The sequence below is a fragment of the Corvus cornix genome, chromosome 5, assembly GCF_000738735.6.
Source record: "Corvus cornix cornix isolate S_Up_H32 chromosome 5, ASM73873v5, whole genome shotgun sequence".
In the NCBI taxonomy this organism is placed as follows: domain Eukaryota; kingdom Metazoa; phylum Chordata; class Aves; order Passeriformes; family Corvidae; genus Corvus; species Corvus cornix.
The window spans coordinates 550,522-576,269 of record NC_046335.1 but is presented as its reverse complement, the minus strand read 5'-3'; positions in this window follow the sequence as shown (position 1 = coordinate 576,269).

The window sequence follows — 25,748 nt, the reverse complement described above, 5'->3', positions numbered from 1 at the left end:
CAGGAGTATCCTACACTCGCTGCATGCAGCTCGTGTCCTGGCACTGCTGCCAGAGGGGACACTTCATCCTTGTGGAAAGGTTAAATCCATCATTTATCTTAAAAATGGGATTTTAAGCGGGATTTAAAAAAAAAAAATCAAAATCCTGCGTGGTTACTGTGTGCCCAAGTACTGCCAATGTCCCAAATGCACGGATATCAATACACAGCTTTCTGCCTCCTTTAAGGCACCACCAGCTTTTTATTGAACATATAAACCGAATTTTTAGCATTAATAAATAATAAAGTGCAGTGATTTTGTGTTTCCCCTGTTTTTCACTGAGAAGCAGCTTTGCCTCCCTCCGGTGAGGGCTGGCAGGAGTTTGCTGCCGGGTACGGAGGTGCCAGCCCTGAGAAAGGTGTGAAATGCAGCGTCCTTGGCGGGCTGCTCTGTGCTAAAAGCTTCCCGAGGGGAAGGGAATGGCTCTCTGTCATCCCCCGGGGAAATGGGGAGGTTACGGCTCATTAACGCTTCAGGAATTGCCCCCTCAGGGTCGGGAATAGCGAAGTGTGGGCTCAGACCCGCTGTGGAATCGTTCAGTGCAGCGAATGGGGAATTTCCTCTCCTGTTTGTGACCTTCAGGGATTGAGGCCATGGAAGAGCATCAACAGACGTTTCCTGGGGACACTTCACAGGGGATTGGGTTATTTCGAGTATTTATCACGGAATTCCGGAATGCTTTGGGTTGGGAGGGACCTTAAATCCCATCCCATCCCACCCCTGCCATGGCAGGGACACCTCCCACTGTGCCAGGCTGCTCCAAGCCCCAATGTCCAGCCTGGCCTTGGGCACTGCCAGGGATCCAGGGGCAGTCCCAGCTGCTCTGGCACCCTGTGCCAGGGCCTGCCCACCCTCCCAGAGAAGATTATTTCACTTGGTAAATTGTTCTTCCACTGGGCTGGGAGGACACAGGGGACACTGCGCTGGCACCAGGGCTCAGCCCACGGCTGGGGACACATTTCCAGGGCCTAAAGGGGCTCCAGGAGAGCTGCAGAGGGACTGGGGACAAGGCCTGGAGGGACAGGAGCCAGGGAACGGCTTCCCAGTGCCAGAGGGCAGGGCTGGGTGGGAGATTGGGAATTGGGAATTGCTGGCTGGGACGGTGGGGAGGGCTGGGCTGGAATTGCCAGAGCAGCTGGGGCTGCCCCTGGATCCCTGGCAGTGCCCAAGGCCAGGCTGGACATTGGGGCTGGGAGCAGCCTGGCACAGTGGGAGGTGTCCCTGCCCACAGCAGGGGGGGCACTGGGTGGGATTTTAGGTCTCTTCCCACCCAAACCATTCTCAATTCTGTGCCTCTGGCACCGGGCTGTGGCCAAGGGGTTGGCAGGGCAGTGCTGGGGTTGTGGAGGGCTGGCAGCACATTCCCATGGGATAGGGAGGGGCAGGAGGGTCAGTTAAAGCTGCCTTGGAAGAAGTGAAACCTCTGCAAGTGCTGAGTGGTGCCTGCAGTGCCTCTGGGCTCAGCGCTCCGGGTTCCCCACGCCGTGGGACACTGCCACATCTCCGTGACACCAGCAGTGTGCTGTGCATCCTTCAGGGGTTTTTATTCCTATTTTCATCTCCCTATTACCTGAACCCTGGCACAGAACCACCTCAGCCAGCTCACAGTCTTCAGTTCTTCTCCCTGATCTGTTTTTATTTTGCTTTGCCTTTTCTCCATGGGGCAGTGCACGATGAGCTGCAGGGAAAAAGCCCCTTCCATAAGGGGGTGATCCAAGACAAAGCCTCATTTCCTCCTTCAGGGCTCATTTTTCCTTTCATAAAATGCCTTTCCGAGCTGCCTCTTGCCGTGTTTGTTTCCTCCCAGTGCCATATGGCTCCGTGGCTGCTGCAAGGGCTGTAAATAACTCAGCAGGAGGAGGTGACACAAACCAGGGCCTGGCGAGCGGGAGAGTTCTCCGAGCAACAATTCCCACTGGAGCACCGTGACAGGGCAGAACGGAGAGGAGACAGAATCTGGGAATTCTGTGGTACGTCACAGCTGGGATTCAGCCGGTGCTGGGCAGCAGCAGGGCGGGGAGTGCTGCTGTAATACAAAGCTTCAATTAATGACAGAAATTTAGAGTTATGGAATGGTTTGGGTGGGAAGGGACCTTAAATCCCACCCAGTTCCACTCCTGCCATGGCAGGGACACCTCCCACTGTCCCAGGCTGCTCCAAGCCCCAATGTCCAGCCTGGCCTTGGGCACTGCCAGGGATCCAGGGGCAGCCCCAGCTGCTCTGGGCACCCTGTGCCAGGGCCTCTGATCCTCACAGGGCAGAATCTCCTCCATGTCTCTGACCTGCATTTTCCCCCTCTCAGTCCCAGCCCAAGTGCTCTGCTCTGGGCTCTCAGCCGGGGATCTCCAGCCCTGACAAGGTGTACCACAGTGCCAGATCGGAATCTGGGATATTCTGAGAGATGCAGAGGTTCAGCAGGTGGGAATCTGAACAGGCACGGGAGGTTGGAGCTATTCCAGGGAAAGCTGCTTTTCAAGATTTCAGGTCCCTTCCGCTCCCAAACCATTCTGGGATTCCATGAGAACCTGAACTGTGCCCAAACCTGACAGCCCCAAACCTGACTGTCCCCACACTCGACTGTGCCCAAACCTGACCATCCCCAAGGCCTCCCCAGAACCTGGCAGGGTGAGGAGCTGCTGAGGGAGGGAGGAGAATTGCAGAACAAGGATGGGCTGATTTTCCAATGGGCACCGAGCATTTGCTGGGCAACTTGAGAGCTTTGGTTTTAAAAATCCAATGCCAGCTTTTCTGTGGGAATGCAGCACGGCCAAAGATTCCTGTTCTTAGGAGGGAATTTCAGAGTTAACTCTGTGCCCTGTCTGTATCCTGTGTGTTATTGCTGATATCACACAAATCCCCGCGTTTATCGATCTCCACGCTGGGCTCTGCTGATGCTGTCGGTAATTCCAGATCCCTGCCCTGCCCTTTCCCTTATTTCCCAACACAAAGGGCAAAACCCTTTTAAGATGTTCAAAGGAAATTACCATTCTCAAGCTTTACACAGATTCTTTTGATTGCCACCACGATTTTTAAAGCGTGCAGAGCTGTGACTGCAGAACAATTTCTCTATTTTTTCCGGACCTTTGTCCCTTGCTTTTGTTACAGAAGGAAATCCAACGTGTGCCTGGAGGTGCTGAGGATGTCAAGTGACTGCTGAGGGACTCTCCCGGATGGAGGGATGAATCCAGGGCTCCAATGATCACCTGGGTTCCAGGGTTCCCCTTTCTCCCTCCTCTCCAGGCCCCCTCTCTGCCTGGGGAACTGCCAGAATTCCTGCAGCTCTCCCAGACACAGGAAATATTGAACAGTAAAAACTCCTCTTCAGGCAGCACGTCCCTGCGCTGCTGGTCCTGCCCTGCTGCCCATCCCGGAGGTGCTGTGGGAGGCCCCATGGTGCTGGCACGTGCAGGGATCTCCGGGGGTTTGGGTGTCTGGGATGCAGGCTCGGTGTTTAATTCCTACCCGAAAGGGAACAGGCAGAGGGTGCTGCAGCACAAACACAGTGGTTTGTATCCAGCAGCTGGGAGGGGATTTGGAGGGGCTTCTCCCACTGCTGCTGCTGCAGGAAGCACAGCAGAGGTGTTGTTTCGGGGGGCACAGGAGCTGGGGGGTGCTGGGAGCTCCCCCACAACCCAGCACCCCTCAGCCCTGTGTCAGCACCTGGCTGGAGCTGCGCAGGTGACTCCTGAAACAACAGCAGGAGGAGAAAGTGTCAGAGCACAGAAATCCCTGAAAAGGCAGGAAAATCCAAGGTTTTAACGCAGTGCCAAGAAAGAAATGAGAAGTGCAAAACTTGCAAAATAAATCATGGAATCCCGAATGGTTTGGGTGGGAAGGGACCTTAAATCCCGTCCCAATCCCAGCCCTGCCATGGCAGGGACACCTCCCACTGTCCCAGGCTGCTCCCAGCCCCAATGTCCAGCCTGGCCTTGGGCACTGCCAGGGATCCAGGGGCAGCCCCAGCTGCTCTGGCAATTCCAGCCCAGCCCCTCCCCACCCTCCCAGCCAGCAATTCCCAATTCCCAATCTCCCATCCGGCCCTGCCCTCTGGCACTGGGAAGTCTTCCCTGTGTGCTGGCACTGTTTGCTTCATGTCCCTTCAGTTATTCTGCATTAACCAGACCGGAGCTTTCTGCTGCGTTTCTGAGAGAAGTTGGGTTGGGTTTTTAGAGCTCCCAGTTGTGTGGAACCCCCTCCCTCGTGTCTCTGTCACTTTAGGACAGGGATTACCCCACGGGGAAGCTCAGGATGAGAACCTGGGATATGGAATGTGCCCCTGCCAGCGCAGGGGGTTGGATGGGATTTAAGGTCCCTTCCAGGAGTGTCCTGGGATTCCAAAGCAGGGAGCAGTTCCCAACTGTGTTTTGCAGCTCAGCATTTCCCGTTTTCTGCAGCTCCAGCACTTTCCTGGCTGGGAGAGGCTCCCTGGGAGCCGTTCCCACAGACAGGCCTTGGCTCTCAATTTTCTCTCTCCCAACTCCAAAGAATCTCATTCTGGTGCAGCAGATTCTGCAAACCCAGTGATTTTCCTTGTCAAAACAATGTGTACAAGTGTGGGATTTTGACATTAGGACTTTCAGGCTAAATTTTGATTGGGTAAATTTAAAAATACTGTCATTTATCAACCCGTTCTTCTCAGTTGTGAAGGCAGTGAGAAATAATGATGGATACAGGGTTGGGAACTTCTCCTTCAATCTTCTCTGGCCTGTCATTAAAAAAATATTGCAGCTCAGTCCATGGCCTGTACATTTGTCTTCCATGAAATTCTGCAAGGTCAGAGGATTGTCAACAGAACATCAATATCCACAATATATTATCCTGTGTCTTGAGAACAAGTTCAGAAATAACAAGTTTGCTGCCAGCCTGGTAATACCAACTTACATCAGTCATTTATCAGCAGCTGGAATTGATAAGGAAGAAAATCTCTTTGCCAGGGCTGTTGTTTTCTTGGTTTTTTTCAGGTTGGTTTGTTGTGTTTCAGGGCTGTCAGTAATTCCTGCCTCAGTACAGCTGCTGCCAGTAGGAGGCTTGGAAACGCTAAGTTTTAATTTATAAATATTGCCAGTTTTGCTTTAGGGTGCACCAGGGAGTGCTTTATGGGGTCATTAATTCTTGTCTCCAGTGTGATGGGTTGGTGTCTTCATTCCCTGGGGGCACTTTACTCACAGTCCTGTGGAACACGCCTTGGAGGGCCTGATGCCAATTAAAACATGGCCCTTTGTGCCCAAATTAATCTGGGTAATTCTCCTTCCAAAGCAATTGGCTGAAGAGCCCCACACGGAGAGCAGAGTTTGTGCACAGGCTGCAAACCCCTCCTGAGGGGCTCTGGGGACTGAGGTCTGGGCTTGGTGGATTTCGGAAAATCATGGACTGGTTTGGGTTGGAGGGACCTCAAAGCCCACCCAGCCCCACCCCTGCCATGGCAGGGACACCTCCCACTGTCCCAGGCTGCTCCCAGCCCCAATGTCCAGCCTGGCCTTGGGCACTGCCAGGGATCCAGGGGCAGCAGCAGGGAAAGAATTTCTTCCCAATCTCTGCTCTAAACCTCTCGACTTTTTAAACTCAGGATTTGCCCCCTGGTTCCAGCAATGTTCATCACCAAAACAAACAAATAATCCCTTTTCCTCTCCCACCACTCCCAACCGGCGGTTTTGGTTTGTGTTAGGTTAGGGTGGATGTTGTCCTCTCGTGGTAATGCCAGGGACAAGCGGGGCAGGCAAGGCCACCAAAGCATCCCTTGGGATAAAACTGGGGATTCTGACTCTGCAAGCGTGTGTGGAAATGCTGTGGATGGTCGGTGTACATCGGTGATTTTGGGAAGGGAGTCCCCCAAGTGATTTAAAATGCAGTTTCAACCCCTACATTTCAGTTTTAAAACAATCTGTGGTTGCAATAATTCCGGCGTGATTGATCAGACTCAGTCTAGCGGGATCAGCTGGTCCTTATTAAGCCCTGCCTAATCTAAGGTGACCCTGCTCAGCTGTGGGAGGGCTGTGGCCCTTTAAAGGAGGCACTGGCAGAGGGCTCTGGTTTCTCCAGGGCAGGCTTGTGGTGGGTGGTGCTGGTGGCTCCTGCTGGGAGGTGAGTGACTGGGGGGGGGGGGGTGCAGCAGCCAAGTTTGAGCTCTTATTTCTGGTTTTCTGGTCTTGTGATGCTGGAATGTGGGAGAAGCATAACTGGTTTCGTCTGGTTTAACGTGAGTTTTCAAAGAAGCTGCTGAAAAGGGGTTAAAGCCTCCAGGAGTTTGGGTTGTGACAGTGTGGCCCCTGTGGGTTCTGTGCTGAAGGGAATTTAGAATTGGCTGCTGTGGTTTTTTAGTGGTTGTGTCTTCTCCATGCTCAAGGCAGCAAAGCACAGGTGAGGGGTCCCCAGATCTCCTGAGATGCTCGGGTTATCCTCCCTGTCTGGAAACAAAGTGTTCATGGAAGGGCTGAGCTGCTCCTGCAGCCCCTGCCCAGTGCCCAAACTGGTCCTTGGGCCGGACTGGACTGGAGGGAGGGGAAAAGCCCCTTAGGGTCCTCTGTGAGCTCATAACCCACAGCAATTCCACCTGAGAGAGTTTAATTCTCCTTTTGTGCTCCCAGCAGTGAATTCCTGGTGCTCTGCTGTGTGGGAAGGGGGAATGCTGAAGATGGGCAGGGATGCTCCAGGGATGCTCAGGGCTTTGTTGTGGAGCTGGCCTCAGATTCACATGAATTTGTACTTAAATTGCTCAGAAAAGACCTGAATTGCACAGTGCCTGGGTGTGGTGTGTGCTCAGCTGAGCTCCTGCAGTGGCAATGAGCTTGGGAAAATTGTCCTTCCAGCCTGTGAATGAGCTCAGAGGAAGTACAGGGGTCTGGGATCTCTGGGCCTCACAGATTAATTTAAACCTGGTTTAAACCTGCACTTCATGAGGATATTTTTGTAATTGTTCTTTCGTTGTACTTTTTTTTTAACCTGATGCCTTCAGTTCCCTGTGTTATTCCTGCTTTTGGCTTGTTTGTCTCTTCCCAGGCAATCCATGGCAAGTCAGCAGGCAGTGCAAAAAAAACCTTTAAAAAATTTACACCTCCTGTTCCCGATGATACAAGGCTGTTTTGTCTTTCAGTGCAGCACTAACGGGTTTTCTCAGTATTTTTAAGAGGAACGAAATAAAAGCAGCAGTTTAAGCTGTCTTTAAGGTGTGTGGATGAACAGGGGTGAGTGCTGTAGGTGAGAGTCACTGAGGTGTAAAACACAAAAACACCCTGGGAAGGGGTGAGAATGATGGGAGTGCTGCAGGTGCGGTGCCAGGGTGATGGAAGGTGCAGGGTTGGTGTCCCGGGGAGGGGGCTGAGATGTGCAGCAAGCCCCAGGGGCTTTAGTGGGAGGCTGGGCATGGACCTGGAAGGGAAGGGCCTCTGGTTCCAGCGGTGTTTGTGGTACTGGGAAGCAGCAGCCTCAGCCCTTTCTCCCAGGACTGGCTCTCCAGCCCTTCAGTGGCTCATTGTGCAACCTTTTGGAGGGTCTGTGAGGAAATGAATAACAAATGGCTCTGTCCCTGGCCGTGTCCCTGCCCTGCTCCCACATGGGAGGCTGTGAGAGGCTCCCTGCTCTGTGTCAGTTTTTGGAGGGATGTTTCTCCAGGCTGGAGGGCCAGACTGGCTGTGCAGCAGCTCTGCCAGGGGCTGGTGGCCCTCAGGCGGTCCCTGTCACCCTGTCCCACTCCTGGGCTGCAGAGTTTGGATCCCAGCTGGGAGCAGCCCTTTGTCCTGGGAAGGATGGGATCAGAGGCTCAGGCTGAGCAGCGCTCGGGCGTTCCCATCCCTGCTCCTCCTGCATCCCTGAGCTCTGGGGAGCAGCAGCCCCTCAGGCAGCCCCAGCCCTGCCTGCTGGCCTGTCCCAGCACTCTGGGAGCTCCCAGGCTGAGGGAAGCAGCAGTGGACAGCTCTGGCTCACCTGGTTCCACAGCCTGCCATTCCCTTCCCCCTCCCTTTCCCAAACCACGAGGGGCTGGGAGCAGCAGTTAACTTTTCATTTCTGGTTCCATCCCTAATCCTCCCGTTTTGACAGAGCTGCATCTCCCTGCGCTGTGCAGCCTGACACTTCTGCAGTCCATTTTCTCCCTGTCTGCTCTGATCTCCTGTTACCTGACCCTAATGAGGAGAGACTGCTCCGGCTGCATGCAAGGGGGGCAGTTCTGGGCCTGCGGTGCTCTGACCAGGAATGAATTTCCCTGTTCCTGTCAACAGCTTTTTATCTGCTCTTATCTAAAACTGTCTCGATCAGTGTGTTCCTGCAAGGACCATAAAGCACCATTAGATCCATGATCTGACAGCTCTGGCCGGTCACCGAGAGATCTGCTGGTGCTGGGAAAGGAAATATCCAAGTCCTGGAATCATGGAGTGGTTTGGGTTGGAAGGGACCTTAGGGATCATCCAGCACCACCCCTGCCATGGCAGGGACACCTTCTCCTATCCCAGAGTGCTCCAAGCCCCAGTGTCCAGCCTGGCCTTGGACACTGCCAGGGATACTTTAGGGAATTAAATGTTTCCTTTTGGGCATCTTCCAGTATCCAAATTCTCCCAGGTTTCACTTGGAGAATACCAGGGAAGGTGTGAGTGTGACAGGGGCTGGTGCCGGGACCCCCCAGCAAAGCTCCCTGCAGACACTGCTGGGTGCCTGGGCTGGGGCTGTGGGATTGTTCCTTCCCAATAGCTGGGGCTGTGTTTGGGATCTGCACCCCCAGTGTGCAGGCCCTGCTCTGCTCCTCACCCACCCCACAGCGAGGGGCTGGGGGGACACAGCTGGGACAGCTGATCCCGACTTTCCCAAGGGATGTCCCAGCCCCCAGGACATTGTGCCCAGCACGTGGAGCTGGGGGACAGGGACGGGGCACATTTGGGGTTTGCATTCCCAAGTCCCTGTCACATGTGCTGGAGCCTGGGGACAGCTGAGCACCTGCCCGCCATGGGAAGCAGGGAATGAATTCCTTCTTTGCTCGTGTGTGGCTTTTGCCTCACCTGTTAACCTGACTTTATCTCAACCCAGCACTCTTGTCACTTCTTCCCTCCCACTTCTCTCCCCGTGTTGGGAGGGCTGGGCTGAATCCACCCCAGCACTGCTCTTCTGAGCCCTGAGCAGTTGTGCAGGTGTGCAAACGTGTGTGGAAACAGCCCTGGAGTGCCCTGGGAAGCTCACACAGAACCAGAGCTGATCTCATCTCCATATTAAAATAATAGCTGTGATGCGCAGGAGAGGTGGCTCAGCGGGAGCTTGGCTTTTAAGAACAAATTAATAGATGGCAGGAGTAAAACAAGCTGTAAGAGCCTGTTTTCTGTGGCAATTAGGGTACACTGGGTGAAAAGTACAACTGAAAATTGCTTCTCTTAGCAAGTGTCTGACTGGTGTAAGAGCAGAGTTTTCTGTAGCCTGGGGAGCAGCGGAGCCTGTCCTGGGCTGCTGAGCTGTGTGAAATATCAGATGTTTCAGGACATCTCGTACCTGGCAACGCCGAATTCCATTGGCCCTGGTTCACCACAGACTGCTCTGTCTTGGGAGGGACCTTAAAGCCCCCCCAGTTCCATGCCTTGGGCAGGGACATTTTCCCCTGGACCAGGCTGCTCCGAGGCCTGTCTAGCCTGGCCTGGCACCAGTCAGGTTTTCCTCGAGGCATCCCAGCAGGAGCCTTCCCATTCCTGCCCTGGGAACTGTTCCCCTTTAGAGAGATGCTTCTGGCACCTCCTGCTTTTTTGATTCTGGGTTATCCAGGTGTGACTTAGTGAAACCAGCACTTCCAAATCCCCGTGGAGTTGGGCACAGGGCAGGCACTGGGTATCGTCGTTGGGCTGGAGATAATGACCCCTCCCTGGGTGGTGCCACAGCTTCCTGCACCTCCTTGCTCTGAGTGGGAAACAGCAAAATTACCCAGTGCCCGCTGCTGATTGCACGTGATGGAAGAGGTGCTGGCTTTACTGCAGGGCTCCTGTGGAAACAGTGCTCATGGCATGAGAAACTGGATGCTGAGCTGCTGCTGGTTCAGCACTGCTTAGCCTGGGCAGGCTCCGGGCCCTGCCAGGGGGACACAGCTTTGTCGGAGCTGGCGTAAGAGCAGCAGGAATTTCCTCATCTCTCGGGTTCTCAAGCCACAGAAATTTTCCGAGGGAAATACATGCACGCTCCTTGCATGGGCTCGCTCAGCCTCTGGAGGAGGAGACCTCCATAAGCCGCCTCACACCAGCCTCCCCGAGGTGCCAATTCCTCTGCTCTGCTGGCAGCACCACCTGACACAGCCCCCCTCGGGCACCAGCGACTCCCTGGAAGGGCTGGGCTGTTTATCCAGGCATTGGAGCAGCTCTGGGGCAGGAGGGTGAGGTGCAAGCCCAGCAGTGTGCTGGGGACTGAGTAAATGCTGCTGGGAGTGAGTGGCTGTACTGGCACAGAGTGAGGAACTCGGGCAGTGCCCGTGTGGGGTGTGATGGGCTGGGGGCTGAGCCTTGCAGAGGACGGGAAATGCTGGATTTTCAGCTTTGGCTGGAGGTGCTGGGCTGCCTGCCCTGAGCCAGGTCATGGGACATCTCTGCCATGGCCCATGGAAAGGTGCTGAGTGAGGGGCTCAGGCTCTGTCAGGTTGCTGCTGGAGGAAGTGGGGTTTAGGTCCAGGTGAGATGGGAGCAGTCCAGGGGCTGGAGCTGCCAGTGGTGCTGGAACAGATCAGGAGTTCTGGTGAGCACCAGGCAGCAGTAGGAAAGGCCCTGGTGCTGCTCACAGGAGCTCAGGTGACTCGGGGAGTCTGGAGCAGGGAAATCAGTGCTGCCCAGGCTGTAATTAAAGGTGCTTAGAGCCCATTAGCAGAGCTTGTAAAAATGCTTTTTAATCCAGTTTAATAAATGGGACTCCTGGTTTAATTGCTTTATAAAAATTATGTGTGGGCTGCTTCCCATAGGTGAGGTTGATGTTGCTGTGATATGAGCCAGGGCCATCCAGACTCTGTGTGTGGCACGTCAGGAGCTCTGCTGGCCGTGACACAGAGCCAGCCTCACGCTGCCACCAAGCCTGGCTCTGTCACCAGGTGCAAATGCTGCCCCAGGACTTGCTGCAAGAGTCAAGCACTGTCTGTTAGTGGTGATCTCCTCTCCTGGAAACACCTTTCAGGCTGCAGAGCTGTACTGAACTGGGGAAGCTCCAAATGCTGCTAAATGTGGGGCTGAGGGCTTCTCCCAGCTCTGCCAGGACAGCCTGGGTGAGGAGGAGTTCCTGGTGTCCCTGCCCATGGAGGGGATGGGAATGAGCAGAGCTTTAGGGTCCCTTCCATCCCAAACCTCTCTGTACTCTGGGTTTCCCTTGCCGGTGTGCGGCTCACAGCTCTGTACCGAGGCTGCAGAGGGGCCTGGGAGAGCAGAGGTGTTTGTACATGGCTGGCTCAGTGCCCGGGGCTCTCCCAGCTGCCGTGTGATGCCACAGAACAACCCAACCCTCTCGTTTTCCTTATTGGATTTTCCAGACCCGCTGGTTCCTCACTCCTGACACTCGGAGCCGGAGTGCACAGAGAGCAGGGCGGTTCAGGGCTCAGTGCTGCTGACACCCCCAGAAATAAACATCCTCAGCACCCAGCCCTGCTGCTCCACAGGAACAGCTGGGGGCTTCCAAAGAAATCCCAAACCAGCCAGAAAGGAATGTTGTTGGAATTTCCTTCTCTGTGAACCCATATTGCAAGGGTGTGGAGTGATGGGACAAGGGGACATGGCCTTAAATGGAGGGCAGGGCTGGATGGGATATGGGAAGGAATTCCTGGCTGGGAGGGTGGGCAGGCCCTGGCACAGGGTGCCCAGAGCAGCTGGGGCTGCCCCTGGATCCCTGGCAGTGCCCAAGGCCAGGCTGGACATTGGGGCTGGGAGCAGCCTGGCACAGTGGGAGGTGTCCCTGCCATGGCAGGGGTGGGATTTAAGGCCCCTTCCCACCCAAACCATTCTGGGATTCCCTGACTCTAATCCCAGATGTAGGGGGTGGGTTTTGTGTAGCCCAGGTGGCCCAGCACAGTAACAGGGATTGTCCCAGCCCAGGGTGGGGACTCCGTGTCAGACTCACCCTGGGGTGTCCTTCCCCATTTTCAGGAGAGCTCCTCCTGCAACAAGGCAGCAAAGAGGGAAATCCCCGAACCTGTCTGTGGTGTGCAGCTGCTGTTGAGGATTGGGGCTGTTTTGAGGGGGGTTTGCAACAAGGAAATGTCTCACAAGGAGCTGCAGGAGATTGCAGCTGAGCCTGCAGGGGCTCACTGGAAAGACCAGGTAAGCTCAGGAACTTGGCATGGCCATGGAAATGCGAGCAGGAGCTGCTGGGATGCTGTTTGCACCTGCGCTCTGCTGGGCAGTCCCAGAGTTGGTGTGATGCTTCCCCCGGGTTTTGTGGGGTTTTTTAATACTTCCAGCTCCCCAGTGCTTGGGAAGGGAGGGGAGGCTTCTCCCAGCCCCTCACTGCTGGGTGCTCTGGGGCTTGATGGTCTCACTCAGAACTTTGTAATCCTTGTTCTAACTCACCCTGCGTTGGGTCAAGCTGCAGCATGGGAGTCTCTAGCTTTAAGCAGAGAAAAAAGCAAAGGAGGAACGTGAAGATGATGAGGATAAAACGATCAAGTACCTGTTAATAACAATTATCACTTCTGCTCTCTTTCATTTCCCTGCCAAGGTGTGGCTGTGGCATTATTGTTCCTGTCCCTGGGTAATTTTGCCTCGCCAGGTTTCCTTTTCAGCAGCAGAGTGCAGAACCCCTCCAGCCTGTGCAGCCTGCACTCCTTACCCTCCAGCCCGGGCCTCGTGGCAGCTCCCGCTGGCTTTGCTGAGCATCTCGGTGCTGCCACTGGAAAATCCCCTTTTCCTGGCTCTGCCTCAGCACTGTGGGTCCATTCTGGATGGAAACTTGCCCACGTTTAGCTCCTCTGGAGTCGTCGTTTTCCCTCTCCCGTGGATATTAAGACAGAGTCATTCTATCATTCTTAAACTTGATCTCTTTTAATCCTTCTGCTTCTTGGGCTTATCTGCCTTGTTGTGTTTCACCTGTGCTGTGGTGAGAGGGGCAGAGCAGTGAATCTTAGAGGCAGCTGTGGTTCTGTAGGCAGAGCAATTTAAGTTTAAAAAAACCCAAACACAAAAACATCCCCAGCCCACAGCTCTGGGGGTTGTGGTTTGTGCTCGCAGCAAAGCTCAGTGTGCACCTTCCGGCATTTCCACATTCATGGCTAGAATCAAATGCACCTGGATTTTACAGGTTTCTGCCGTTTATTGTTCCCACAGCCTCACCCAGGCACGATAATGTGCGAAGCATCTCTTCCTCTGCCCAGAACTGGCTCTAATGGTTAACAGTGAGAGAAGAAAATCTGGTCTAGTGGGAATGACAAGAGATTTAAGGTCCTTTCCAACCCAAACCATTCCATGATTCTAAAAACCTCTTACTAAGGCCAATGCAACACCTCTGGTGGTCTGTGTGGAGAGGTGAAAAATACCAAACAAAACCCCCTCAGTAGAAATGAGAGGGAAGAAATCAGATTTTTTTTCATGGCTATTAAAGCTGATTTTCTTTTCTGTGTGAGTCCCAAGCTCTTTTGGCCACTCTGAGCTGTGGTTCCCTGTGCTGGCCCACGCCCAGGAGCCTTTCCTGCTCCCCAGGAGCCTGCTGGACACAGGATTGGTTTGTGGGTATAATCATGGAATTATTTATGCTGGAAAAAATCTGTAAGATTGAGTCCAACCATCCCCCAGCACTGCCAAGGCCAGCACTGACCTCTGTCCCCGAGTGCCACATCCACATGGCTTTTAAATCCCTCCAGGGACGGGGACTCCAAACCTCTCCGGGCAGCCTGGACAACCCTTTCCATGAAGGAATTTTCCCAATATCCAATGTAAACTTCCCCTGGCACACCTTGAGGCTGTTTCCTCTTGTTGGGTCACTTGTTACCTGGAGAGGAGAGCCCAGGTGTGATTCATCCTGCAGAGACTGGAAATGAAAAGCCAGAAATCCCCCAGGGACACCCCTGGGTTGGGATCCCGGCTGGGGGAGCAGAGTCCCCTCAAACCCTTTCCACCTCCTCTTCCCTCTCCCTGGAGCGCCTTTCCTGGCTGGAGGCACTGTCGGTGCTGGAGTTCAGCTCCCCAGCTTTGGAGCTGGGAGAACAGAGGATGGTTCCCTGTTCCAGCTGCTCCTCAGCCCGGGCTGGTTCTGTCTGTGCCAGTCCTGGGCTGGGGTTCAGCTCCCCAGCTTTGGAGCTGGGAGAACAGAGGATGGTTCCCTGTTCCAGCTGCTCCTCAGCTCAGGCTGGTTCTGTCTGTGCCAGCCCCAGGCTGAGCTGCTCTGGGCGGTTCATTCCCATATTTATGGCAGCAAAGAGCCCACAGACCCAGCAGCCTCCGCTGCCCTTCCCGTTCTCCCCTCTGCTGGCTCCTGAGGCTGAAACTGGGGAGATGAGCCCGGGGTGCTCCATGCTGGGCTCGGTGTCTGTGCTGATCTGTTCTCCGCAGCCTCCCTGAGAGCCTGGCCAGGGAATTGCTGTGCACTGGCAGATAACCCAGCCTGATGAATGCTGCTATTTAGAAGGGCAAATATTCAAGCTAAATCTGTTTCGGGAACAAAACCTGTCAGGCGTGCTTGGGTAATGCGGTTTGGGTTTTATTTAGGAGGTGCTCACCCTGTCCTGCCCTCTGGCAGCGGCTGCTCCCGCTCCTCTGCAGGTACAGCAGCACCATTTGTCAGGAGAAAACCGGGCCCTGTGCTCGTGCTGCTGGCTGAGGACTGACACGAAAACTGGTACAGCTGCCCTCAGGGATGCAGCTCCCTCTGTGCCACGGCCAGCACCAGCCGTGGGGCGGCAGCTTCAGGAGAGCTCCATTAAAATAACAATGAAAGCAACGGCTGAAGGATTCCCCCATCCCTGGCAGTGTTCCAGGACAGGCTGGATGGGGCTGGGAACAGCCTGGGATACGGGAGGGTGTCCTTGCCCACGGCAGGGGGTGGAGTGAGGTGGGTTTTAAGGTCCCTTTCATCCCAAACCATTCTGGGATTCAGTTAATAGCAATGCTAAAAATACACACTAAATATTTCATGTCATTAATTGAGGGACTATTGGGGCGCTCAGCCTCTGTCAGTCTGCAGTTCTAGGGACGTTCTCCATGGCCAGGGATGGGAAGAGGAGGAATTCAGTTTGACACGTGGAATTCAGCCATGGGCCCTCCAGGAGCTCGGTGTGGGTACAGGTACCTGCAGTGGGTGAAGCTCAGCTGCATCTCCTCCATCATCCTCGGCTTTTCATGGCAGACTCCTGTTTGCAGCCACCACCTCGATGCCTTTGTGCTGCATCAGGTCTGCAGGGCACCTTTCCACCCCAAGCATTCTGTGATTCCCACTGGACTTGATGATCTTAAAGGTCTTTCCCAACCCAGTGGATTCTGTGATTCTGGAGTGTGTCCCAAGGCTGGGAGAGGAGACAAGTCCTGGGCCCCCTCCATCTCTCCCTGTCCCCTGAGGAGCCCCTGGGCTGTGGGAGCTGAGCCTGAGCAGGCTGGAGCAGAGCCTGGGGGGGCTCTGGCTCAGTCCCTGTGCTGGGGACCCTGGAATGTGCTGGGCAGGAGGATCCGTGGCTGCTCCTGGCTTTGGGGGAGGGAGTCAAACTGTGGTTTCATGAATAAATAAATGTTACTTTATGCTTGCTGGCACATCTGAAATAGCACCTCAGTATCTTGGAGAATTTAGGGTTTAAATCTGAGTAGAGCATCAGCTCCAGAGGAATGGCTTCAGTGGATCTCTGTGCGAAGCAGGGGGAAGGAGAATTGCTGGGTGCTGAAGTGACTCGGGAGCAGAGCTGGCTCTGATGGAATTTGCTGTGTCCCTCTGGAGCAGGATCTCAGCAGCCCCCCCTGAAACTCCTGCCGCTGCACTGAGCATCTCAGAGCAGGAGTAAAATTAAAATTTGAGGTTTGGCAGCGAATTTCTGAGCTTTGGAATATTTTGTCCTTTGAAATCCACCACAGAAACCCCCAAACCCTTCAATGCACATTTGATGTGGTATCTCTCGCTTAGAAAGAGCCACTTAGAGATATTTATCCAGTGGCTTGTTAAAGCAGCTATAAATAATCCATCAGTGCTGCAGAGCTGTCTGCTCTGTTCCTTTATTTACTGGAGGTGTGCTTTGTGTCGGAGCAGGGAGTTCTCCTTAACTCCATAATTCCCAAAGTACTCCTGTGTGGACTGTAATATCTGACAGATAATGTAGGCTGGAACACAGATCAAGATATAAATTAGCAAAAGTGTGTCCTGAGGCTTCTCTGGTAGTACACGCAATGCTTTTCCCCTTAATTATCTTGTCATGATAATTTCCTTTAATTATCTTGCCGTAATAAATTCGGTAGGTGAATTAATCTGGAATAGTCACGGAGCAGCACGTGATTCAGACATTTGGATTTGCTGTCAAGGTTTTTGCTGACAAACCAGAATCCCTCTGCTCCCTCAAAGAGCTGTTTGATGTTAATAGTGCCCTATTTTCCTCCCATCCCATATTTCTCCACGACAAAGCTGAAGGCAGAGCAGAGAGAACTGTGCAGTGAGTGGCAGAGCTGTGATTTGGGCAGTGGGAAATCAAACCTGGTGGTTTACATGGACCAGGGAAGTTCTGCAAACCTTTGTTAAGAGAGTTTTCTATTTGATTTAGAGGTGGTGGGAGTTTTGGAGGCTTTTTTTGTGGGTTAAAAACCCACAACAAAATACTTTTCTTCCATGTAGGGATTTAAGACCCACAGGGAGCAGCTCCAGCTGAACAGACCGAGGGCTCCCACAGCCCCTGTGGTGGTGGGGTCCCAGCAGGAGCTTTAGGGTGGGCTTTCCTTCCCAGTGGGGTTTGGAGGGAGAGACTGGAATGGGGCATGGAAATGCCTCTTCCAGTAGTGGCAGGGCCAGGAGGGACGGGGTGAGCAGGCAGAGCTGGGCATAACCCTCCTTTCCTCAGCTGAGGCAGTGCCAAAGCACCGGGCAGTGCTCCTGTCTACGGGAAAGAGGGGAAAAGGCCAAAGGCCCGTGTCCCCAGGATAGAGGGATAAGGCCCATGTCCCCAGGGTAGAGGGGAGAAGGATCTGTGTCCCCAGGATAGAGGGATAAGGCCCACGTCCCTGGGATAGAGGGGAGAAGGATCCGTGTCCCTGGGATAACTGGGTAAGTCCTGTGTCCCCGGTTCTCGTTAGCTGGGATCTCAGCAGCCTCGTTAGCGGAGCTGCAGAGCAGAGCTGGGCCATCCCATCCATCAGGGCTGCCTTTGGCAGCCATGAGGAGCCCGGGAAGCTTTTCAATGCAGGCAGCTGCAGCAGGGCTGGGATCAATAACTGCACTCATTTCCCCACACGGGCGGATGGAGGCAGCCCGGGCTCGTGCCCGGCCCGGGGAGTTCTGTCGGTCAGTCCCTGCTGCCCGGGGTGTTGGAGGCACTGTGAGCACACACAAGGAGCTCTCAGCTCCCTTTCCCTGCAGCTCCTGCCACATCCTGCTCTGGAAGTTCTCCAAGCTGCAAGGCTGCCTCGCTGATCCCTTCTCCGAAGCTTGGAGAGGATCCATTTGGAAGTTTGGAAAAGGAGAGCAGCCTCTCTCAACAGGTGCGACTGACGGCAATACAGACCTGGAGTCCCAGTAAGAGAGAAGAAACCAATGGAATGGAGAGTGCCAAGGAAAATTTGGATTGCTTGGCTTTGAGGTGTGGGGGAATATAGAGTAAGGATTAGGAGCAGGACAGGGATGCCACAGACTTGACTGTTTCTCATTTGAGATTGCATTTCTCCGTTTTCTAGGATTACGCCACCTGCTCAACATCTGCTAATTTAAAGACTAGGCTTAGAAAGGGAGCTGCAGTTCTGTGCATCAGTGACGGGCTGTACACGGAATGTCACCGTGGGTGACACCAAAGTGGCAGAACCAGAGCAGGCAGCTGGCACTGACACAAGGAGACTGGGACCAGAGAGAATGCAACTTCCCCGTCCAGGCAGCGTTGGAGATGCTGCACGCTCAGGGGAGCTGTAACTGTGCTCCCGGGGTTCTTTCTGTTTCACAAACTCCATCCTGATTTAGAGGATCTTCCGTTGTTCCTGGCTTCTCATTCACATTTCAGATCCTCTGGTTTCTGTGGTGGATCCAGTGGGAGCTCAGTGCCACCGGTGCCATTTGCTCCAGGTGTTGATGGGATTCCAGCAAAGGTGACAGAGAATGTTTTCAGCACAGAATTCCGTGTGGAGAATTCTCACTTCTCAGATTTTGTTGCAACTCCTGCAGGTTGTAAAGGAGCACCAAAGGCAAACACTGTGTTTTCCTAGACTGGGAAATACTTGTGGGTCTCTCCTGTTTGGTTCTTGTACCATCTGCAGACAGTGCCCCATCCCTGGCAGTGCCCAAGGCCAGACTGGACACTGGGGCTTGGAGCAGCCTGGGACAGTGGGAGGTGTCCCTGCCAGGACAGGGCTGGCACTGGGTGGGGTTTGAGGTCCCTTCCTGCCCAAACCTTTGTGTGATTCTAATTTCCTCTGTGTCTGACCTCACAACATCCTTGTGCTCCTGAGCTACCTGCCCTCCATCCAAAGGCCAGGATCTCTTTTTCCCTGACACCAGGATTCTTACCAATGGATGAAGAACAGGGGTGAACCCAGAATGGGTGAGCAACAGCGATGCCAGCTCTGGGACTTCCCAGTTCTCCTGGGGAGACTTGGACCAGGAATGGCAGTGATCACAGCAGGAAATGAGGCCAGCGTTGAAGAGCTCCAGGAGCGCTTGGGCAGCGCTGCCAGGGATGCCCAGGCTGGCATGGTTGGGGTGCCTGTGCAGGGCCAGGGGCTGGGCTGGGGGATCCTGGTGGGTCCCTTCCCACCCAGGATATTCTGGGGTTCCATGAAATGATGATGCTGTTACTAAAGGCACATTCTGTGTTTCACTCTTGTTCTCTAGTGGCTAAAGATCAAAACATCCTGAAGATTTTAATGTTGTAAGGAATAAAAAAATCTGTGCTCAGAATGCAGCGATGGTAATAAAGCTCTTGACACCTGGATGTTGTTCCATCACCTACTGCTGCTAATGGAAATTCTTTAATTCTTTGGATTAGCCTCACTCCCATGGGATTCAGGCATGTAAAACTCCTGTTCTCACCCTCACGTCCTCACTGGACGTGGGAGAACGTTTGTGGTGTGGTTTTCTTCTTATTTCATTTTAAATAAACGAAACCCCTCATTTACAGTGGTTCCTAAGCAACAAAGTACAGGCGGAAAAGCCAAACAAGCAGCAGGTAATTTGTGTTTCCTCCTCGGAGCTTTTGAGCGACGCTAACCCGTGGCTCCGGAGTCTCTGACGGGGGAGGGTGCTCGGAGTGAGGTGCTGTTAATTCGTCTTCGCAATCTGCAGCTCCTCAGCCTTTGATTTGAAACTTTTTGCCTTCCCTGGCCCTTCCTGAGCACTGGAGAGGAGCTGGAGTTCGGGTAATTTAGCCTGGAGCACTGAACAGTAGCTGCAGCAGAAAGTGGGAGTTATTTCCAGGCATGAGGGGAGCAGGGAGAGCTCCTGAGCTGTGCCAGAGCCCTGGGGAGGGACAGTGCCAGGGCTGGCCCCAGCTGGGTCTCCTCACTTCCCATTTACTCAGGTTCAGCACATGGATTTTACTCTCTCTTTTTTTTTTTTTCCAGGGTTGAATTTCCACATTTTCATTTTCAGGGCTTTAATGGTTCCAGGCAAAGCAGCTTTGCCCAAAAGTGTCACGCTCCATGAGATTTTTTTTCCTCCCCCCTTTTTTTTTTTAATGTTGTTCTTTCCCCTGCTTTTCCCTCGGCATTCCCTCGGAATTGGGATGGTGCTGGGAAGGGTTTTCCGTGTTAAAGCAGTGGTGTCCTGTCAGGGAGAGCTCTTTGTTTCCACCAGCCTGTCAGGCTGCTATGAATCACTTTATACTCTTACTCCATTTGTGTTTCTGCCTGGCAAATACTTCCTGAGCAGTGGAATTGTGGTACTGAACACGTGAATCTGATTTCTTGTTTTGAAGTTTTTGTTGGTTTGTTTTTACCACGGATGTTTTGTAGCTCATAAAGGGGTGAGGAGAAGCACCAGGTGCTCCCCACAGGTCTCTCTTCCAGCCCCTGCTAATTTGTGACAGATTTGGCTCTAAATTGTTCCTTACCCAGAAGTATCAATAGAGAAATAGCTCTTTTTTTTTTTTCTTTTTTTTTTTTTTTTTTGGCCTTATGGAGAATTTAATTACTAATTACCCCGGTTCTTCTGTTCTTGGCTGGTTTATGATGTGGGACTTCATTGCCCATTAAAACACCGGCTGTGGGATTTTTTCCTGAGCTTCCTAAGCACAGGGTGCTCCAGCCAGGAGCTGCTCCCACGTTTGTTTGGGTTTTACCAACGCAGAGAGAAACACTTGGACAGGCAGGAAATGAAATTCTCCTTTTGTCTTCAGTTTCAGCCCTTCCAGACACAACAGGGCAGGAACAGAACCCCAGACTGGTTTGGGCTGGAAGGAACCTTAGGGATCATCCCATCCCAGCCCTGCCATGGCAGGGACACCTCCCACTGTGCCAGGCTGCTCCCAGCCCCAATGTCCAGCCTGGCCTTGGGCACTGCCAGGGATCCAGGGGCAGCCCCAGCTGCTCTGGCAATTCCAGCCCAGCCCCTGCCCACCCTCCCAGCCAGCAATTCCCAATTCCCAATCTCCCATCCAGCCCTGCCCTCTGGCACTGGGAAGCCATTCCCTGGCTCCTGTCCCTCCATGCCTTGTCCCCAGTCCCTCTCCAGCTCTCCTGGAGCCCCTTTAGGCCCTGCAAGGGGCTCGGAGCTCTCCCTGGATCCTTCCCTTCTCCAGGGGAACATTCCCAGCTCTCCCAGCCTGGCTCCAGAGCAGGACCCCTGTAGGATGGGGAATCCTCTGGGATTTTTTGGTGAACCTCAGGAGCTGGAAAGGTTCCCATGAGTTTCACCAGAAACTCCCCCAGAGCTGGGATGTGACTGGAACCTCAGCCCTGGTTAAAATGCTGCACAGTTTAGCACCCTCTAATGGATGCACAATTAAGCTGGGGACAATAATTAACTCAGTAAAAGGGAGAGAAGGGGAAATCCATGGGCTCTGGGTCGATTCCAGGGATTCCCTCAGGGATGATGTGCGATGAGGGGTCGCTGTGAGGATAATATGGAAATGGGAATTGATGCCGAGCAATTGCCTGTTGGGCAAAGCTTCTCCTTATCCCTGAGACTGCGGAAAACCCCCTTGGATTTGATTCCATGGAGCTGTGGCTGTGAGTGGAGTTAATGACACTGCAGGGCACACCCTGGGAACAGGGTTATTTTGCAGAAGCTCATTTTGGAAGTTAATTTCCAGATTCTGAGTGGGATTGTTTGGAAGCAGAGGAAGGCTCAGGCTGCTGATAACAGGCTTTTGTACAGCCCAGCAAAGAAGCTGACACGGAATTCCGGTTACCCACCAGGATAACAAACCCCCAATCCACGTCTGCAAGCAGCAACTCTCCCGGGTGCAGGAGGAGCCGTGCTGCCCTGTCCACCTCGGGCACTGCCAGTGATTTATTCCTGTAAACTTTGGGTTTGCTGGGATTTACAGCAGGGATTTACAGCTGGAAGCTCCTGTAAAGTAAGGGAAGTTTGTAAACAAAGCTTCTGTTGTAACGTGGGCTGTTAGTTAAAAAAATATAAATATCACAGAATCTGGGGAGTCCTAAAATGGTTTGGGTTGGAAGGGACCTTGAAGATCATCCAGTTCCAACCCATCACCTTTGATTTTGTGTAGTGTCCCCTCAATCTGACAGTTCAAACAGAACTCTTCTGTCTGAAGGTCTCCATGCCCTGTCCCCACTGTGGATGTGTCCCCATCATTTCACCTTTTGTTCAGCACCCACAGACACCTGGAAATAAAACCAAAGGTGCCCAGAGGTACAAAAGACCAGCAGGGAAAGCAGTTGGGAGCTCAGCCACTGCCCATCCCGAGGGAAAGCTCTCCCAGAGCCTTGGATGTACCTTGGATGTGGCTGGAAAGGCCCTGCAGAGATTCCCATCTCCTCAGTGAACAGCAGGAAATATTCAAGCTTTAACTCGGTATTCCAGTGCCTGAAGGGGACACACAGGAAAGGGGAGAGGGGCTTTTTCCTATGGAGTGATAGGACAAGTGGGAATGGGATCAAGCTGAAAGAAGGCAGGGCTGGATGGGAGATTGGGAATTGGGAATTGCTGGCTGGGAGGGTGGGCAGGGGCTGGGCTGGAATTGCCAGAGCAGCTGGGGCTGCCCCTGGATCCCTGGCAGTGCCCAAGGCCAGGCTGGACATTGGGGCTGGGAGCAGCCTGGGACAGTGGGAGGTGTCCCTGCCATGGCAGGGGTGGGATGGGGTGGGGTGGGATGGGATGGGATGGGATGGGATGGGATGGGATGGGACAGGATGATCCTTAGGGTCCCTCCCAACCCAACCCTTCCAGGATTCCCTGGCCAGGTCTGAGGGACGATGAGGGGCAGCCAAGGCCAGGCTGGCTCTGCTGCCCGGCCCAGCCCAGCATGCCCAGCCTGGAGCAGCTCCAGCCCTGCAGTGCCTGGACTGGGAATGGCCCCTGGGGCTGGCTGGGTGTGCAGGGCTGGAAGGACGCACGGACAGAGGGACAGACCGGGCTCTGTGGCAGCTGAAATCCCTTGGGACGCAGCTCCAGCTGCAGGGGGAGGCCGGGGGGGTGGCTGTGACCTGCAGGGTCCTACCCCGACCCTCCTCAGCTCTGCAGCTCAGGGAGTGCCTCGTTTCCCAGTGGATGCCCTTCCCATGAACTCCTGCTCGTGCCCCTTCCAGTGATCGTTTTCCGTAGCAAAGCTGCTCTCAGTAATGGCTGCACCTTCCCAAACTCTGCTGTTCCCACACCCCTCAACCTCAGTGCCAACACCACCACCACGTCTTTACTGCTGCAAACAATTGGATTTCTGGGAGCAATTCCTCATTTTTATTGAAGACAATCTTAAAAATATTTATTTATTTATTTAAATAAAGTTTTTTGCTGCAGGTCCGATGTATGTATTTTATTCCTAGGAATTCTGGCCACAAGTTAAAAAGTGGTAGAAGGAATATTATTTAATTCTCTTAGAATCATGGAATATGTGGGGTTGGAAAGGACCTTTAAAGGCCATCCAGTCCAACCCCCTTGCCATGGGCAGGGACGGTTTTTATGAGATTCACACTGAATTGTGTTAGTGAAATAAGTTTTCCTTATTTTCCATTCCTGCCATTCTGTTGTCTCCTGCAAATCTGATCAGCACTGATTTTCTGTTTTCCTCCAAGGCCCTGATTAAATCTCTCAGCAGCCTGGAGCTGCCCATCAATTCCTGCAGGGCCAGGATTGCTCCGTGGGCTCCCAGCCGGAGCCCAATCATCGAGACAGCGTTAATTGTTTAAAGACCGGGCTATTGATTGGGTCTTTTTCTACTTTCTTAGTTAAGAAACTGCGTGGTATTGACTGACGTCTTGAGCAGATTTTGTCAGTGCCGTTTCCCCTGTCACCAGAAGGTGCGAGCCCCTTCCATCAGTGAGGTGGGTGCACTCTGTGTGCTTAAGGAGCTCCCCCAGCTCGCGGGAAATGGCAGCTGTTGCTTTATTCAGGATCATTATTTAGCTCTATTTTTACCCTTTCCATTACTTGAATCAATTTTTCTCAGATCAGCAACGAGCTATATTTTCTACACAATCCTCTCCGTCCTTTTTAAAATACTGATGGAGTCACTCTTCTTCCCATCTTTCTGATTTCCCTGCCATTCCATTTTCTCAGTTATTTCCTAACAGCTCCAGAGCCCTTTATTTCCAAGGGTGCTGCTGGGCACCTTCTCAGGAACAGGAGGGGAGATAAGTGGAGCAGCAGTTAATGCTGTGCCTGCCATGAGAACACTTCTCTCCCTTCAAACACTGAGGAGAAATCCAGACTAATCCTATTTTTGGCCTGGCTGATAATTGCACTCTTTCTGGCTGCATATTAATGAATGGCGTTTTCAGCATCCCTAATGAATTTTTATCAACAAGCACAAGGGGCTGTCTCTGCTGGCAGAGGTTTTTTAGGTCTGACAGAGTTCCTCAGAATTCCTGGATTTATAAATGTTTTTGTATTTTCCTTTGCTGTTTGTGCAGAGTGCAGGGCTGGTTTCTTGGCTGAGAGACTCTTTGGGGCACAAAAGCTCTTTTTAAGCAGCTTCTTAATTATTGTTCCAGGCTTCATCCCTGGCAGTGTCCCAGGCCAGGCTGGACATTGGGGCTTGGAGCAGCCTGGAACAGTGGGAGGTGTCCCTGCCATGGCAGAGGTGGCACTGGGTGGGATTTAAGGTCCTTCCCAACCCAAACCATTTTGGGATTTTGTGTGACTCAATAATTTTTTTGTGCCTGATCAGAACCCCTCAAACGACCCCTCCTAAGCCAAACCAGCTCCTCCCACCCCCAGCTCCCATTTCAGATCTTCCCTTGGCTGCTCTCTGCCCCTGCTCTCAGCAGAATTCCCCTGGGCTGGAGGTTTTCCCCGTCCCCACGTGCCAAACCCTGCTTGTGTCCCTGCCCATCACTGCCAGGCCTCTTCCAGTGCCAGGATCCCGACTCTTGGGTGCCTGAACGTATCCAAGGAGAGAGATTTGCTGCTGAATTCCAGCTGGGGAGCCTGGTTGCACTTCTGTGCCTGCCTCCTCCAGCCCCTGCTCTGCCTGTGTGTGGTGTTGGGGGTCTGGCCAGTGCCACATCCCTGAATTCATGGGGAGTTCCCGCACCTTGGCTGACTCCTCTCCTTCGCCCTTCCCTGAGGTTGTTCTGCTGCTCCTCTCCCTCTCGTGACAGCTGCTCTGGTAGATCCCCACGCTGTACCTTCAGGCATCAGCCACTTCAGATCCCGGGAATGGCATTCCCACCCTAAACTGAGGTGTGTCAGCGTGACAGCGTCACCCTTAGAGATCCCTGGAGTGTCTGGGTAGGGAGCTCTGGCTGGCGCTGCTGGACATCTCACGGGGCTCCAGCAGCAAACGTTTGTGCCCATTCCTGGCTGCATGAGCGACAAACTGGGAAGCTCCTGGGGAACGGGGGGACCCTGGACAGCTCCGCTCATGGGCTCAATCAAAGGATCAGGGGAAGGGGACGAGGTTCGTTTCTGAACTACCTTTTCAAGTGTTTGGGGTTTTTTTGCTGAGTTTCACTTTATCTTCCCGAGCCATCTGCATTTTCTGAAGGAGCAATAACGTTCTTGCTTTGCTGTCACATTTTCCTGACGTCGGTCTCCCGGAGCTCTCCCAGCCGGGGAGCAGGGACAGGGAAGTGACAGTTCTGAGGAAAGGCTGGTGGCTTCCACGCTGGGTTGATGGGGATCCTTAGTGACAGCACAGGCTCCTCCTGAAGCACAGGAGCCCAGGGAGCCGCAGCCGAGCTCCTGGTGCCCAGCGGTGCTGGGTCCAGCTCAAAGCCGGGCTTGTGTCACCTGGGACTTTGTGTCCCCAGTGCTGCTGCCGTGCTCCTGCAGTGTCCTCCAGCCCCAGGTCAGCTGTGTTACCCTGAGTGGTGGCTCCCCAGAGACTTCAGAAGGTGCCAATTCTTCATCTGGAATTTCTAGTGGAAGGTGTCCCTGCCCGTGGTGGGGGGCTGGAATGGGATGGTCCCTGAAGTCCCTTCTGACCCAAACCATTCCAGCACTCTGGGATTTCTGTTCCACTCTTCTGATCCATACTGCTCCTACAGAAAGTGAAATAC